Source organism: Lepus europaeus, chromosome 2 (genome assembly GCF_033115175.1).
Source record: "Lepus europaeus isolate LE1 chromosome 2, mLepTim1.pri, whole genome shotgun sequence".
Lineage (NCBI taxonomy): Eukaryota > Metazoa > Chordata > Mammalia > Lagomorpha > Leporidae > Lepus > Lepus europaeus.
In genome coordinates this window covers 16174799-16193216 of record NC_084828.1, presented here as the reverse complement: position 1 = coordinate 16193216, position 18418 = coordinate 16174799, and the positions used below count along the sequence as shown (strand labels likewise).

The following is an 18418-nucleotide window of genomic DNA, read 5'->3' as shown; positions in this document are numbered from 1 at the left end:
GCTACAGCGCCAGCCCCTATATGGTTTCTGATCCAGCTTCGTTCTAATGTGCACACTGAAAGCCAGTAGAAAATGGCTCAAGCACTTCGGTCTCTGCCACCCAGGTGGGAGTTCTTGGCTCCTGGCTTCAGCCTGGCTTAGCCCTGGATATTATGAACATTTGGGAAGAGAAAGAGCAGATGGAAGATTCTCTCTCTCTCTCTCTCTCTCTGCTTTGCAAATAAAATTAACATTAAGAGTAAATGTTCTGGGGCTGGTGCTGTGGCATAGCAGGTAAAGCCGATGCCTGCAAAGACAGCATCCCATATGGGTGCCGGTTCGGGTTCTGGCTGCTCCTCTTCTGATCCAGCTCTCTGCTGTGGCCTGGGAAAGCAGTGGAAGATGGCCCAAGTCCTTGGGCCCCCGCACCTATGTGGGAGACACAGAGGCAGCTTTTGGCTTCTGGCTTCGGATTAGCACAGCTCCAACCATTGGGGCCATCTGGGGAGTGAACCAGCAGACAGGAGGTCTCTCTATCTCTGGGCGTCACAGTTAGGATTGGAGTACTGTTCTGCCATGAGCTAGTTTGTGAACACTGAGAAAGGCACTTGAAAGGAACTGCTTTGCTCCTTCCACAGAACAGTGTTTTTTGATGATTTAGACATTATTATTTATGTATTTTATTGTGGGATGACAAATTATTCCTTATGTATAAGTTTTCAAGATAGAAGCAGATGAGGAGATATGTGCATTTTAATATTTTACTGAAATGACTTGTTTTGGTAGGTGCTTTGGCCTATGTGACCTTGCCTTGAGACCTCTAACTATGGAATGTCACGGTCTGCTCCTCTCTGGATGCTTCATGCATAACTTAAGTTCCTTGATAGGATTTTGTGCATCAGAACTCATTATTAAGAAATGTAGGTTCTTCTGTGTGCTTCATGCTAGTTGCCCAGGGATGGGAAATGTCTGGTCCCAGAAATCACGTGGTCTGTCCCTGCCAAGGCAACAACAAGTGGGACTCAACATTCAATAAATCCATGGCATACTAATTTTTAAGTTGATAATTTTGTACAGCTCACAAATGATAGGTATATCCAAATGGCCCTTGTCACAAAAAGGGTTTCCTACCTTTGCTTTTAGACAAATCACATTATTTACCTGGATGTTGCTGTCTACATCTATAAAATGAAGATGATGATGACAAGTGTGATGATGGAAACCTAATACTAAGCACTTATATGACAGGTAGTGTTTTAAGTGCTTACAACATTGAACACATTTAATCTTGGCAATATTGTAATATTGTAACAAAATGAATTTTCTCATTTTACAGTTGAGGAAACTAAGATACAAAAAACCTAAATATATTTTGTTAAGTTCACTTAGCATAGACAAGGTTAGAATCACTCAACCTGATCCCTGGGCTCCAACTCTTCCTTGCAAGAGTGGCTAATGTCTCTTAAAAGTATAAGATTCTATTTTGGACGCTGCGGGTCTGGCGGAGAGTGCACAAGGTGCGGTCACCCATAGCCTGGCCATGCGTAGCAGAGCTCGCCGCAGGTTCTCCTCAGTGCTTCAGGAGTCTCAGGTCGCCCATGGATGCGTGCACATGATAAGGTCGTGCAGCACTCTGCAGATCAAAACGGGAAGGCTAGGGGCAGCCACCTAACACCTTGGACCCCAAGCTGCTGGATTTCCTGGTGTGCCCCCTGATCAGGAAGCTGCTCAGCTATGAAACGTCAACAAATGAATTGATGACTGAAGAGTTGGGAATCGCCTATCCAATCATTGAGGGGATTCTTAATTATTCCACAGGCAGCAAAGATAACCCATCAAAGTAAGAAGCAAGAAGAAATAGAGCAAGACTAGATCATAATTTTTAAAAACCACAACAGCTAAAGGTTCCTAATACCACATCCCTTTTAAAAGAACATGGCAGGTAGTAAGTGGGGGATGTTTCTGTCTCTTCCTAGCTTCCTGTCCACATTCCACTGATTTCTCTAGTAGGCCTTCTCTACTAGGCTTCAGTGGAAGAAGACTTGCCACAGGGCTGCACCAGCACCACCAGCCTCTGCTGCTACAGTCTCCTTCTGAAGATGACCATATGTTCTTCCACCTTTGGACTTGGATGGGTATTAAACTCTCCAGACATACCTACGGCCATCAGAGCCAAGATGGTGTATTAGTTTCATGATATATCTTGGACATCCCTCTTTGAATGTTCAGCGGGGTGGAAATGCTTCGGAGACCCATTTCTATTTGTTTTGCAGGGAATGTGCTTGGCCTCACTTCCCAGGATTGGGCCCATGAGAGGCTGAGGCTGCAGAAACTTCTTTTTCTGTTCTCTAGTTCTGATAGCCCATGAATTTTGAAGGCTATGACACAGCTGCTGTGTCAGAAGGACCCTTTTAACAAGTGTTTTGTTGGAGATTGCCTCCTGCCCAGTCATCATCTGATGACGACTTATCCTATTCATCTAAATGTTAGCCATTTGTAATTTTCTTTGTTGAGCTGTTGGTAAATTCACATGGTAGGGATGACTGAAATAATCACAAAGGACATTTGTTGGTGTAGTTATAGAGAAATGTATTCGAACTAGAGTGATATGAAACTGTACAATAAAATGGAAATTTCATGTACTTAACAAAATTCTGAGTTTGTAAAATTACCTTCATTTCTTTGGTATCAAATGGTTATACTACAACTAATAAAATAAGGTGCTACTTTCCCATGAAAAGATTCTCTTTTATTTTACTTTTTAAAGATTTATTTATGTATGTATTTGAAAGAGGAGAGAGAGAGACAGGGAGGGAGGAAGAAAGGGAGGGGGGAGTGAGGGAGAGAGAGAAAGAGAGAGATTGAGAGAGAGAGAGAGATCTTCCATCCACTGGTTTGCTTTCCAAATGTCCACGAAATCCAAAACCCAGCACCCAGCACGGGGCCAGGCTGTAGCCAGGAGCCTGAAAAGCCATCTGGAGCTCCCATATGGGTGACAGCAACCCCAGTACTTGAGCTATCATTTGCTACTTTCCAAGCGCAGTAGCAGGGAGTTGTATTAGAAGGGCAGTTGCTGGTGCTGGAACTGGCACTCTGATATAGGCTGCCAGTGTCCTGCTCACTGAGCCACAACACCTGTCTATGGGATTCTGTTCTAAAATAAACTTTAAGTTGTTAACAAATATTGGATATGTAGTTCTTGAACAAAATATTTTGGTAGATTTAAAGGCCATTCAATAATTCGACAGTTTATGTTTTAAAAATAGGTACCTATTTTTAGAAAAAGAGGAACAGATTGGTTCCTCATTATACAGGGCACCAAAGTGTTGGGAAAAGAGGCATGGAACAGAGAGGAGGCAGAATACAAACTCACAGCCAGGCCATATTTATTCAGAGAAAATAAACCCATAGAGGCTGACCAACTGCTATCATGCTCACAGACCAAACGTGGCAGAGGCCAAGACACAAGCAGGCTGTGCCCTTTTAAATCTTAGGTGGGTTAGGGATGGGGATGGGGGTGCAGTGGGTGGAAATGAGCTTCTCCATACCAGGTCTTCAGATTTTGGCCTGCTGGCTTCCAAATCTGGGGAAGAATGCAGGGTGTCAGGTGGAGAACAATATAGGGCATGAGATGGAACTGATCTCTTGAAAGAAGGAAGGGGTAACAGGGAACCTAAAATGGCTGAGGCTTATATCCTTGTTCCATCACCTACTATCTATTTTCAGTGTAAAACCAGGCATCAATCCGCTCAAGCAGGTCTCAAAATTCTAATAGCTAAGTGAGGCCTCCTTATGGAAATGAATAACTACAGCCTGTTGTTAACCACTGAGAAGTACTCTATCTAATCATTTTCTCTCTAATTGCTGTTGGTGTCACAAACAGAATTTTATCTAAGAAGATGGAGAAAATAACAACAAAAATATGTCAGGAAAATCAACTTATGCAAACACTGATGATATCTAAAATTGCCACATAGTTTTGTAACTGTTTTCTCTGCTTTAGAGAGTTGATTTTGCCCATCCTTATTATTTATAGATTTTTGTTGTTGTTGATATGATCTTGTCTGTTCTTATGTTACCTGTCCTGTGAGACTTACCATCATGTAATCTGATCATCAGTTGTATGTGAGCTCTCCCAACCAGTAGTCTCAGTGTCCCCAAATCCCTGTCTCTTCAGTGACTCACAGAATTGAATGTTCTCCTCTGCATTGTGAAAAAGGGATGGGCAAGTTGTCCACATGTGAAATGTCCTCCCATAGGTAAGGAGGACCCAAGCTCATTCAGTGAAAGTCTTAGTGACAGCCTGGTCTACTTACTAGAAGCTGAAACTTTCTTTTAATGCTTAGGGGATAAATGAGAAAGCCATTCATTGAAACAATTATTTTCATGTTGTTATTCTTGGTGGCATCTGTGAGAGCTCCTTGGGAGGATATACATATCGTATGCACACTCCTTCAGTGAATTATCAACTTCACTCCACCCAGAAGTTGACAGCTAGGAACTTGAGGACTATCTAAGAAACATTTGTAATTTCATACTTATAATGATGTTGCATGTAAATGTACATATTTCAACCATATAATAAAAATTAAACCCAGGAGCCAAAGAAGTCTTTATTAATTTGTCTAGAAAGAGAGGCCAGGAACACAAAAAGGACAAATTTATTGTAAATATTTCTAATTGGGTAGTGACCACCTTGGGATCCCATAGTTAAGAGCATGTCTTTGAAATGAGATAGACAGCATTTGTAGGCCTTGTTTCATAACATCTGCAACCAGTATTAGAGAGAAAAAAATATAACCAATAACCATAAACTCAATAAACTTGCTACATCATTCCCTGAGTGCAGGGTGTTAAGAATGACAAGATTAGAGTTAATACCAACTGGGAAAGAACTTGACTGTAGAGGAACAGTGTTTTTGTTTGGGTTTTTTTTTCTTCCTAGTATTTGTTGAACTCTTTACTTAGTGTAGAGTTAGTGTTATGAGTTCTAAGATAACTGAAAACAGATCTTTGTAAAAAATAAGAATGGGAATAGGAGTGGGAAGAGGAACAATGGTGGGAGTGCGGGCAGGAGGGAAGATAGGGTGGGGAGAATTGCTGTTTCCTAAATTTGTATATATGAAATGCATGAAGCTTGTGTTTCTTAAATAAAATTAAACAAAAAAGAACTTGAGTCTGTTCAAAAAGGTATACGGACCAAGACCTGTGTGTCGAGATTTGTGTTGTCCAGTATAGGAGTCTCTGGCTACATTTGGATCCTTGAATTTAAATGAATTAAAATGATAAATAATTCAACATTTCTTTTCCCCTTCATACAATAGCTAACAGTTCAAACGGCTAGTAGACGCCATGGTGGAGAGGGCATATACAGGCTATTCTTTTATCAGAAGTTCTTTTAAACAGGACTTACAGAGGCAGGGCTTTAACTGTTAGAAAGTGAGCAATTTCTAACTGACTAAAAAGGAAGGTATCACCTGGGGTGGAGGACATTGGTTAGTTGGATAAAGGGTCAATAATAAAAATTTGGATGAGGATGCAAGAAGATCCAGAGTGATCTGTGGTATTGCTCTTTCCTGCTTAATTGTTGATCAAAAGCTGGCAGAAAGCAATATTTTTGCAGGGAAAGGGATTACAGCTTTGACTGCTGTTCTTTTGCCTTCAAATGGAAAAACCCCTCTTGACTCCAACGTGAAGCTGAAAGTTGTGATCTCTCTTTGTCTTCTGAATTCTATTTTACTGTGCTATCTCTTACTCCAGAAATTCCCATATCTAGGTTCCCTGAAAAAAAGGCTCTGGTGCTACAAAGACCCCTCCAAAAATTCTGGTGCTATGTCACTCAGACATTTTGCCTGAAAGGATCCTTTGTAGAATCCTCTATCTGCTCCTAGCCAAGCGTCCTTTGCAGAGACAGTATCTCCCTGAGGATGTCTGCTATTCCAGATCCAGAGGCCTGGAATTGTCCTTACAGCACACAATGCACATGGAGGTGATGATATGAATATATGAGTGGTAGGTTAAATTATGGAAAGGAAGATGTGGAGTGGATTTCTAGAAAGTGTAAGTGGTTCATAGGATTTTTGCCCCAGCAAGTTTTTAATAAGAAAAATTAAAAACTTAGTGGACATCTCCTAGTCAATTTCAAACATGCTCTAGATAGACCCCTTTCTTTCTCATTGACCATGGCTGTCTACCTCAATAGGTATGTCCAAATGCGTATCCTTGGATCCTGTGAATGTGACCACTTTGGAAAGAGTCTTGGCAGATAAAATTAAGAATCTTAAGAGGAAATTGTCTAGAATTACCCGAGTGCACCTTAAAACCCATGATAAGTGTCCCTATAATAGAAGGAAAGACACCAGCCACATAGGTAAAAAGATTTGAAGATGATGGTAGGGTTTGGTGTGATATGGCCATGAGACAAGGAAACCAGCAGCAATCAGAAACTGGCATTTCCCTCTCAGAGCCCCCAAGGAGAGCGCAGCCCTGCCAACACACTGGTTTTAGATTTCTTGACTCTGTTTTTTGGCTTCCTGACTGAGGGAATAAATTTCTGTTGTTTTAAGCCACCAAATTTATGGTAATTTGCTCTGGCAGCCACGGGAAGCTAATACCACGATCTCCTCTGATATCAGCCACTGTTAGAGTGATCAATTTAAGGCATAAGCACTATTCGAAGCATAAAGTCCAATTTCCTTAGGAGAGCTTCCAAGGACCCCTTAAGCTGCTTTCTGCCTATATTTCTCATGCCTTAGCTCTCTGATACCTCCAGCACATTTAACTAGATCAGACTCCTTTTCTCCCTAGATGTACTGCCTGTTTTAACACAGTGCTTCTTTCATCTTGTGGTTCTCTTCATGGGGTTTTCCCATCCATTGTAATTGTTGGTCATCTTTTGAAATCCTGCTCATTGTTCCTGTCCTGCTTGGGCATGCCAACTGACATTACTCCTCACTTCTTTTTTCTCTGTTGAATATGCACACCATGGCACAGTGCTTTCTTACATCTATCTGTTAAACAATTTTTCATTACTTTTTAATAGGCTATATACTTATATGGTTCAAAAATACACAATGATGAAGTGTGTTATGGAGGAGTCTAGCTCCATCCTTATTCATCTTGTTTTCTTATATTCTATATAGATAAACATTTAAAATTGTGTTTTAAAAATTTTATCGTTTCATTACACAAATATATACATTTTTATTTTATTTTTAAAAATATATTTTATGGATTTAATTTCTCTATATGTGTCTGGGTCCCTGGAACCTAGCACAATGCCAGGAAACAAAGCTATCTAACACTTACTGAACTGCAATTATAGATGACACTTTGAAATTAGGGTCAATAATGTTTTTAGTCTTTTAGCTGTGATCACCATGCAATACAGATTTTTCAACCAATTTCATATTGTAAATATTGTTTTTATTACTATATTACCACAGTACTTGCCCAAAGATTTGTTTGAAAAAATGACCACTACAATTATAGTTTCCATTCAATGTGTCTTTGCATGTCTCAGGCCCATGAGCAGGGTAAGGTTTCAGTCCTGAGCATGAGTGTTTTTGAAAAGAGGTTAGCTGGAAGGCTTAATCACTTTGTAAAATTTTGACTGAGGTGTCAAAATGAAACTTAGAATATTGAGCCTAGCTGGAGCTTATATGTGTTCCAGTCCGTGTAAAGATTTACATCTTTAATAACAGTAGGAAAGCAAGAGAATATCACACTGGAGAAAATTCTATTTATATGTATAGGCTTTTCATTGTTTCATTTTCCATCTTCAAATGTTAATAAAAGGTAAGTAAAGAATTTAGGGCTTATTCTGCTTTTATTTATTTATAGTCCAGGTAGCTCTGGAAAGAATTTAGATCAGCTCACAGGAATATATAAAATGGAGTAAAGTTACACGCATTGGAAAAAAAGGAGAAGGAACTGGGCACACAGCAAAGTGATATGATAGACATATGATAGACTTGCTAGGACTAGGCTCAAGGTTTGACTTTTATCTATTAGAAAACATTGAGCGTTAACATAATTTACCTTCAATTAAGATTTTTTACAAAGTACTAATAATGACAAAATATACTCTGTGCTTACTCTGAAGTATAATTTTAAGCTTTTAAAATGTATTATTTAATTTAATCTTGTCAATAATCTGATGAGATGGTTTCCAATACTATTTTATTTTTACAAAAGAACTGCTATTGCTAATATTGAGATAAGAAGGAAAATTGTTCAGAGGACTCTTACAAAGATGATGCTGTGCAATATAATGAGCAGCATTCTCCATGATATCTCTACAATGAGTACTGCAATGAATTCCACCTCTTTTATCATCTCTTGATCTAATGATCTCATGCTGAGTTCCAAATGATTATACAAGATGGTCAGTGCAATAAACAGCTCTGTGGGTATAGCTTAATTTAGGGTTAGATTTCAGAGTATTTGGAAGAATATTATTCTTTGAATATCCTTAAGGAAATTCTTTAAAAATGTTCCATCTTCTAACTAAGTGATAGGTAGAAATAGGAAATGATAGCTTGGATATGGATTCATACTTTGAAGTAAAAACTAAGGACAAACTCTTCTAATATCTAAGTCAGGCAGCTCTTGACCTGTAAGCATTAATAGTAACTTTCCTTTCCTTTCCCATTAATGACTGTCCCTCATGGGTGAACTAAGATGTATTAGTTAGATTTTGAAATGCTATCTTAAGACATAAGTCCTTGGCCTCCAATGACTTTGCACAAATACACACACACACACACACACACACCCCACACAACCTTGATTATCCTCATATGAGGTCTAGTTTGTGTCTGACTTTTCTCGTCCATCATGTAGTCACACCACATGGGAAAATTGTCTCCAAAGTCAAGGCAACAGGGAAAAAGAGTAACGCTGGAGAAGGCACATCCACTCTTACCTTTTTCAAATGGGATTTGGCACATTGTTTCTGCTCATGTTCTACTGATCAGAGTTAGTCACCTGACAGCACTTTGACTCATGGATTTGGGGAACATGAAGAAGCACATGGCTACTGAGAGAACATTGACCATCTGTGCCACACTAGGAATAAATGTGCTCTTTCTCTACTGGAAATGTCTCTTCTCCTACATGTTCTCCTTCTTCTTTCCCCTTCTGACCTCTTGTGTCATAAAACTCTAACCTCCTCATACCAAACTCTCCCTCTTCAATCAATTTGATTTTGACTAGAGGCTCTGTCTTTAAGAATGGCAAAGAGGCAGAAAAGAAGGAAAGGAGGGAAAAAGGCAGGGACATCCTCGTAACTATCACTTTTCATTTCTTTTTTTTCTTTTTTTTAGACAGATTTAGACAGAGAGAGAGAGACAGAGAGAAAGGTCTTCCTCCCATTGGTTCACCCCCCAAATGGCCACTACGGCAGATGCACTGTGGCCAGCGTGCTGTGCCCATCCGAAGCCAGGAGCCAGGTACTTCCTCCTGGTCTCCCATGCGGGTGCACAGCCCAAGCACTTAGGCCATCCTCCATGCCCTCCCAGGCCACAGCAGAGAGCTGGACTGGAAGAGGAGCAACCGGGGCAGAATCCGGTGCCCCAACCGGGACTAGAATCTGGGGTGCCAGCGCCACCACTTTTCATTTCATGGTTTCCTTCCCAATATTTTACATCCCAGCATTGGCTAGTGGCTTTAAGTGAGAAGGAGATGGAAGACTGGAGAAAGAATCCATTCCAGGCCGGCGCCACGGCTCATAAGGCTAATCCTCCGCCTGCGGTGCCGGCACACGAGGTTCTAGCCCTGGTGGGGGCGCCGGATTCTGTCCAGGTTGCTCCTCTTCCAGTCCAGCTCTCTGCTGTGGCCCGGGAGTGCAGTGGAGGATGGCCCAAGTCCTTGGGCCCTGCACTTGCCTGGGAGACCAGGAGAAGCATCTGGCTCCTGGCTTTGGATCAGTGCGGTGCGCCTGCCGCAGTGGCCAATGGAGGGTGAACCAATGGAAAAAAAGGAAGACCTTTCTCGCTGTCCACTCTGCTTGTAAAAAAAAAAAAAAAAAAAAAAAAATCCATTCTGCCTCCTAAGGGACTCTGTGCTTTCTCTCTCATTGACTTTTTATTTAATAAGTGCTTATCTTATTAAGACATTTCAACATGCTCAGTGAGCTTGGAATTCAAGTATACTTATGGTCACTGTGCACCAAGGGCTCTTAGGCACTGGTGAGTGCTAATAGATAGAGTGAAAATTAGAAGTTTAAAAAAAAGGTGAATTCAAAGATGAGTGATTGTTTGATTGAACAGAATACTCAGCACTTCCACCCAGCATCAGGAGAATAAGAGTGGAGGTTGGCCTTGCAGGGACGAGTTGGAAGGCAAGCAAGAAAGGGCAGAGGGAGATGTAGCAGGTACAAATTCGTTCTTACCTTTTTCCTAAGTCTTTGCCCATTTCTCTCCTACCCTGAAACACAAATCCTAACTCTTATTCTGAACCTTACAACCTTGCCATAATGTCTTTCTTCAGATTCCTGGTGCCTGCGCATGAGTAGACTAAACAATCTTGCTGCTTGGGGTTTGAAGCTACAGGAGATGTGTCTGCACAGCCAGCACCTAAATTTGGAGCATGATCTGATCCTACTATTGATGCAGACAAAGAGTGAGAAAATACTATACTCTTACATGTTTAGAACACTTTGAATGCTTCATGATGCAATCATAATTTTTAATAAAACCTGCAGACTTATTTATCTTTTATTACATTATTTAGTTACTTGGTGGAGATAAAGAAGAGGTGATTAAATTCCAGGGCTGTGGTCTACCTACTCTGCAGCTCTTTCTATCCTATAGATTCCATAATTCTGTGGGAATATGTAATCTAAATTCTAAGCAAGTTATTTCAAAATGAGCCTTTGGAACATAGGTTCATCACTAACAGAAGGATGGCCTGTGATGTGACAAGTTTTGATTCTTTCAATCTCTCTTCATTAGTTCCCCAGCATATCTTACTCTGTGATTATTTTTCCTATCATTTCTGCATATTAATGTCAAATTATTCCTTAACCCCCAAATTGCTTCTTATTGATTATAAGCAGTTCTTAATCTTCATTGGCTATTTCATTAGATAAATATATCCTCAACAAGGTAGTATGTACTTCTCAATGCGTGACTAGAGAATATTTTATTAATTTGCTCCATAGTCATTGCAATCATACACACTAAAATGTTTAACTGATTCTTTTCCCCTAATGAAATGAGAAATGGTTGTTAATTTTTTATCATGCCCCTGAATAAACTATGCCATTCGTAATGGATGCACAGGAATTAATCTCAAACAGAAATCAGTAGTGACATGCAAAGAGGATTATGTGTTTCTTACAGCATTTTATCAAGAGATACATATTCCTGAAGATAATTTACATTTGCATTCAATTGCTTTTGTGTTCTCTGCCACAAAATTTGATACTTAAAGAAAAACTTGCACATCACTTGGGTGTAAGAGTATTGATAGAATAGGATTTACAGAGATCATCAAAATAACCCCCTGCTTTCTTCCAAACAAATGGGAATTCATCCTCTATTTCATCCATTAAAGGACATTGGCTGCACAAGATCTTTTGATAACTAATTTTAATATCTAACAACATTTTCTATAAGATCTCCTTGAAAACAATGAAAGTGAGTTGCCTTTTGCAATTCTTCCCCATTTCAAACCTTAAGGAAAAAGATAAAAAATTGGTTACAATGCTTTGTAAAATCATGATTCTGTATTTTTACATTGTATTTTGTGATTTAAAAAAATATTACTTATTTGAAAGTCAAAATGACATGGAGAAAGGGAGAGGCACAGAGAGATCTTCCACCCCAAGTCTTTTATTAAGCTCTTCAAACTAAGGTTGCCTTTTATTTACTTTTAAGTTTCATCATAATGATCCCTTATCATTTCTTCAAGTTTGGTAGCTAGGGCGAAATGAATTGTTTTATGTATTTAGGAAAGGTGGTGTTCAAACAGAAGAATGTAGACCTTGAGTAATGGACATTTTTAAAATATCGTCTTATTGAAGGGGACTTCTATGTTTGGGGAAAGACTGCTCCTGGAGATTATTAATGAGTGCTGTTAAGGGAAGGAGGGTGAGGAATTGGTCCAGAAAAGAGACAAGAAGCAAATGGACTGATGGGGCTAAGTTAAACAAACGTATTTCAAAATCAGCGTCATTCGGAAGGGGCAGTGCATGAGAACTGGACTTCATACAAAGATGAAAGCCATTTTGACCCTTATGAGAACAGAGAAGTGTGCGGAGGCAGAGAGCGGAACTGCAAGCCGGCTGCCGATGAATGACCCATCTCTTGGATGAGCTCAGGGGAAAGATAGGTGCAATGGGGCTCTGGAGAACACTATAATGAGCAGAATTTATGGTGGTGTGCAAGGCTGAGGACATTTATTAGTAAATAATAGGGATAGTGAGGTAATGGCCTGATCACTGTTCTATAATCAATCAGAAGCAGGGACTCTGTGTGTAATTCTCCTGGGGGATTGTTAGAAGCAGAACACTGCTAAGGCCAGACACTGGCACATTGGGGGCCCATTACTTGCTTTCAGGGCACAGATATTCTATTTTTTGTACACACAGAGGTTCTGTTTATTATAGAAGTGGGCAAGAATGACTGAATGATCCTGTCTTTCTCTCGTGGTCTGATTTATAAATACAGCACATTTATGAGTGGAACCTTGTCTGACTGCAAATATTTGGGAGAAGCTAATGAGGCTGTACATTATTTTTTTTTTTTTAATTTTTATTTTTTATTTTTTTTATTAAACTTTTATTTAATGAATATAAATTTCCAAAGTATAGCTTGTGGGTTACAATGGCTTCCCCCCTCCCACAACTTCCCTCCCGCCCACAACCCTCCCCCCTCCCGCTCCCCCTCCCCTTCCATTCATGTAAAGATTCATTTTCAATTCTCTTTGTATACAGAAGATCAATTTAGTATATATTAGGTAAAGGTTTCAACATTTTGCCCCCATAGCAACATCGAGTGAAAAAACTACCATTGGATTACTAATTATAACATTAAATAGCAATGTACAGCACATTAAAGACAGAGATCCCACATAATTTTTTTTTCAAAATAATTAATTTTCTATGCCATTTCCATTTTAACACCAGGTTGTTTTTTGTTTTTTTTTTTCATTTCCAATTCTCTTTATATACAGAAGATCACTTCAGTATATAATTAGCAAAGACCTCATCAGTCTGCGCCCACACAGAAACGCAAAGTATAAAAATACTGTTTCAGTACCAGTCATATACCAATGCCATCGCACTAGTCCAAGTGATCAATTTCAGCTCACAATTGATAGCTCTGATAGGTCTAAGAGTCAAAGAGATCACACAAACAAGACAAGTATCTGCTAATACTAACTGATAGAATCAAAAAGGGAGAGAAAGATCCAACATGGGAAGTGGGATACACAGCAGACTCATAGGATGGCAGATGTCCTAAACAACACTCCGGCCTCAGAATCAGCCCTCAAGGCATTCGGATCTGGCTGAAGAGCCCATGAGAGTATAGCAGGCATGGAAAGCCAAGATATCATGGGAAAAAAAAAAAAAAAGACCTAAATGAATGATCTCTGTGAGTGAGATCCCAGTGGAAAGAACGGGGCCATCAAAGAAGGAGATACCCTTCTCCGAAGGGAGGAGAGAACCTCCACTTTGACTATGACCCTACCGGAATAAGACCAAAGTCAGCGAACTCTAAAGGCTTCCATAGCCCTGGCAACTCATGACTAGAGCCTAGGGAGATTACTGACGCCATGAACAGGAGTGTCAAATTGTTAAGTCAGCAACAGGAGTCACTGTGTACTTACACCCCATGCGGGATCTGTCCCTAATGTGTCGTCTAAAGCCAAGTGATGCTATGACTGGTGCTGTACATTATTCTTTTATCAAACATATTGATGAGCATGATGCATACTATAAGTGGGCTCCTACTTAAGTGTATAATAGAACCACAAATATGTGTAGGGGGATCAATGTACAGAGATACAACAGTAGGTTTACAGGAGGATGGTGGGCTTGATTTTGCCAGCACATTAAGAAATGGTATAAAATGGTATAAAATCATTACATTTTCCCCTAACCCTTTAGCCTCAATATTTAACAGATTTCTTGTACTTTATTCATAGTAGTTGTTTTTAGACAAAATTAAGCACACAGTTAAATAGTTTGTATCAAATAAAGGACAGATTGAGACTATGTGCTACTTTCCCCTTATTGAAGTAGACATAGGGAAAGTGAGTCTCATCTTTTGTTCAAAACCTATGCTTTTGTCTTTACTGTTGAGACTCCTCTCCTACCTATTATGTTTTGTATTCCATTCATCACATAACATATGCTATAAAATCAGGTTCCAGACACCCTGACAATTTCATTAGTTTAGATAAAGTGGCACTGTTGGTAGAACTGACCTGTTATTGGGCAGGCAGGGGGCTGGGTTCTTGCTGATCAGTAGAAGGTTATAGAGTCCCTGTTTGTCTTTTAAAACTTTATTGGTACACAGGGCATGCATGAGAGTGAAGGTTAAGGGCAAGTCCTGTGCAAAACAATCAGAAACTGCCAATATATGAATCTTCAACCCTAGCAAAAATAGATTACCCATGATCCAATGTGATAATAAAAATAAACTCTCAAGTCTCTTTTTTTTTTCCCTTTAGGGGTCTTTGCAAGGAAGGAGCCAAAAAAGTTTTCCTTCTCTATTATTATTATTAATTATTATTAATTTCTTTGACATTTATTTATTTATTTGAAAGACCAGCCCCTATTATTAGTGTTATAATTTGGCACTTTGCTATACCTTCCCCTCCTTTCCAACATCTAAATCCCATCAGGTATGTTATGAGGTACCATTGATAACTTAGCATCTCTTTTCTGTCAGGTAGAAACATCTGCTTTCAAGGTGATTTTAAGGTTAAGTCTTTGCTCTGTTTTCCAGGAGGAGTCAAGGTGGACTTGGGGATGCTGAGAAGAGTGGGCAGATTTACCACCGAACAATGTGGCCTGGATGAGTATTTCTTTGTTTATCTTCATGAAAGATGGGGTTTGCACATCCTTGGTTTATTTGTTGTGTGCACATCATCGCTTTTTCCAATGTGTACAAGAATGTGTTCTTACCATGAAAATAATTATATTTGCTAATGAATTTGGGAGTTAGCTAGATTTAACCATTCCATAGTGTGTATATACTTTAAAGCATCATGTTGTGCATGATAAAAATATACAATGCCATCTGCCAATTCAATAAGCATTAAAAATAAATGAAATGAAACTATTAAAAATAGAAATCTGTAGACTAAGGATGGTGAAATAATAGGGTAGAAACAATCTCTACCCTTACTGAGCTGCTGTCCCCGACCTGGAACCACCTATGTCTAAATGAATTGTTATGGGTGACAACAACACATTCCTATTAATCAGATTTTCAGCTACTTGCAGGGGAATGAATTCTTACACACATGTGAAAGAAGAAGCAAGCTGCTCTGATGAGCAGCACAGCAAGGTGACTTTAATTAATGATGTTGTATTGTATTCTTGGAAAATGTGAAGACCGTGGACAGTCTGATTCCACTGGCTGCTAAGTCTTTCCCGTATTTGTTGTAAGACACCAGCTGGCCTGCTATGGAATCTAGAGGAGACTGAAAGATAAGAAGGGGAAGGAGGGGAGAGAAATCCTCCCATGGCTCTCTCTTCTTTCATCAAGGAGGAAACATCTTTCCAAAACAACTTTCTCGGGGCCGGCGCTGTGGTGCAGTGGATTAGCACCCTGGCCTGAAGTGCCGGCATCCCACACGGGCACCGATTCTAGTCCAGGCTGCTCCTCTTCTGATCCAGCTCTCTGCTGTGGCCAGGGGTAGCAGTAGAGGATGGCCCAGGTTCTTGGGCCCCTGCACTCATGTGGGAGGCCTGGAAGAAGCTTCTGGCTCCTGCTTCGGATTGGCACAGCTCCGGCCATTGTGGCCATTTGAGGAGTGAACCAGTGGATGGAAGACCTCTCTCTCTCTCTCTATCTGTATAACTCTGACTTTTGAATAAACAAATAAATCTTTAAAAAAAACCAACTTTCTCATTTCAATGCTTAGAATAGTATTGCACTGCCACTCCTTCATGCAAACTGCAAGAGAGACTGGAGAAGGGAGTTTGTGGACAAAGTGATGGATATCTAATATCATCCCACAACTATACTTATATCAAAATATCGCTTTGTACTCCCCAAATATATAGATGGTCCCTGATTTATGATGGGTTCTCCTTAAAACAGATGATGCAAAAGTGATATACATTCTGTAGAAACTGAACTTTTAAGACGTTGGATTTTGATTTTTTTTCCTGGGCTAGCTATATGCAGTCTAAGCCCCTACTTTGAAGCTGATGGGCATAAGTGGCTGCAGCTCCTAACCAGCACTGTGATCACCAGGAGAAACAAGCAACATTGCACACAGCCCTTCACTTGTGGAGGTTACACTTGGGGTTTTTTGACTTTGTGAAGGCGTGAAAATGGTATGCATTTGGGAGAAGCCACAAATTAACATCCATTAGCTGTCTATTAATGATGAGTGCCCACGCAGACATTCTGTGTTTCACTCTCATTACAGTGTCCAATAAATTTTATGAGATATTTAACACTTCATTATAAGAAAGCCTTTGTGTTTGATGATTTTACCCAACTGTAGGCTAATGTAGGAGTGCTGAGCACATTTAAGGAAGGCAAGGCTAAGCTACAATGTTCAGGAGGTTAGATGTACTCAATGAACTTTTAAATTTCTTATTTGTTTTTGTTTATTTATTTATTTTTTATTAAACTTTTATTTAATGAATATAAATTTCCAAAGTACAGCTCATGGGTTACAATGGCTTCCCCCTCCCAAAACTTCCCTCCCACCCACAACCCTCCCCTTTCCCGCTCCCTCTCCCCTTCCAATCACACCATGATTCATTTTCAATTCTCTTTATATACAAAAGATCAGTTAAATCAGAATGACAGAGAGCAAGAAAGAGTAAGAGCAAGAGAGAAAGCATGAGTGTGTCAGAGAAAAAGCAGGAGAAGGAGAAAAGGAAGGGAGGGAGGGAGAGAGGGAGAGAATCTTCCATCTGGAGGTTCACTTTCCAGATACCCTCAACATCTAGGTCTGGGCCAGGATGGAACAAGAGCCTGGAACTCCACCCAGGTATCCCACATGGATGGCAGGGACTCAAGTACTTGAGCCATCATCTGTTGCATCTTAGGGTGGCATTAGCAGGGAGCTGGATTGGAAGTGAAGTAGACAGCACTGGAAGGAGGCACACTGATATGGGAAGCACCTGTCCCAAGCAGTGACTTCGCTTGCAGTGTCACAATACCTACCCCTTCAATGCAATTTTTATTTATGGCATTTTCAACTTTATGGTGGGTTTATTGAAATTTAACCCCATCATAAGTCAAGAAGGATCAGCATTCAAGTTTTTGACAAAAATACAACTTAAAAATTTTTTAAAAATTAGGTTTGTTTACTATTAAAGTACCAGTTAATTTATATATGTTGAAAAACACGCACAGCCATGACAAGTGTTACCAACTGTGCTGGTTCCCATGTGGGCATCAGTGGGTCCTCACACCTGCAGTACTGCTGGTCAGAGCAGTGCGCTGCTCCTGCCAGTGATCACCAGATCCCCGTGTGCTGCCACAGCTGCCACATTCCAGGGGGCTTGTTGCTGTGGTTGTGCTCACTCTATTGTGTTGTCTAAGACAAGTTGGCAATTGTGCTTCTCAACTAACATCCTGAGACTTCCCTGAGGCCACCAAGATAAGACATGTTGGACTACCCCTGTATGGGCATTTAGGGGAGGGATTTAACCTATGGAGTAGACTTTGGTGAACAAAAGTTGAAAATCCATGAACAGATTCTTCTCCTTCCCTTTTGGGTACAGGGCAAGACTGTTCTGGCTTCTGAGGCATTGGTGAAGATGCCTATGAGATGCAGCCATCAGTCATGCTGGTTCCTACACAGCACCCAACTTGGACACCTCCCCTGTGTTTGCTGCATTTCTTCTCCATCTTTCTCTGCTTGATTTGTTTCTTCTGTTCTGCTTCCTGGGACTACACTCCTCAAGAAAACAGTAGCACATAAACTCTTGCCTCAGTCTACACTTAATGAAGAGTCTAACTTCGTTTTTGTGTTTGCTGACATCATTTAAGCCCCATTCTTCCTTCTGGCTATGAGCAAGAACTATCAATAGCCCCACTCCCCAGCCATCATAAAAATCCCAAGCAAATCTCCTTTTCTGGCTCTCATACATCACTTTCAGATCTGTTTGGAGGCTGCCTTATTCTTTATGCCCTAGTCTTAAAGATTGCGGGAGTATTTTTCATCTGTCATCTGTGGACTAGGAAATTCTCCTAAGGTCTTGTCCAAGAAGGATTTCTAGAGAGGCAAAAAG

General features: G+C 40.2%; 1 long non-coding RNA gene and 1 pseudogene across 1 annotated transcript in view; both read left to right on the top strand.

Moving 5' to 3' along the window:
• The window catches only part of LOC133770279 (uncharacterized), a 175462-nt gene extending 158735 nt beyond the window's left edge, over nucleotides 1-16727 (top strand). The window contains exon 4 of the long non-coding RNA XR_009867323.1: nucleotides 14940-16727. This is a non-coding gene — a long non-coding RNA (uncharacterized LOC133770279). The remainder of the gene's footprint in view (nucleotides 1-14939) is intronic.
• Nucleotides 1936-2176, top strand: LOC133777048 (phosphatidylinositol N-acetylglucosaminyltransferase subunit Y-like; annotated as a pseudogene).
• Nucleotides 16728-18418: the final 1691 nt, after the last annotated feature.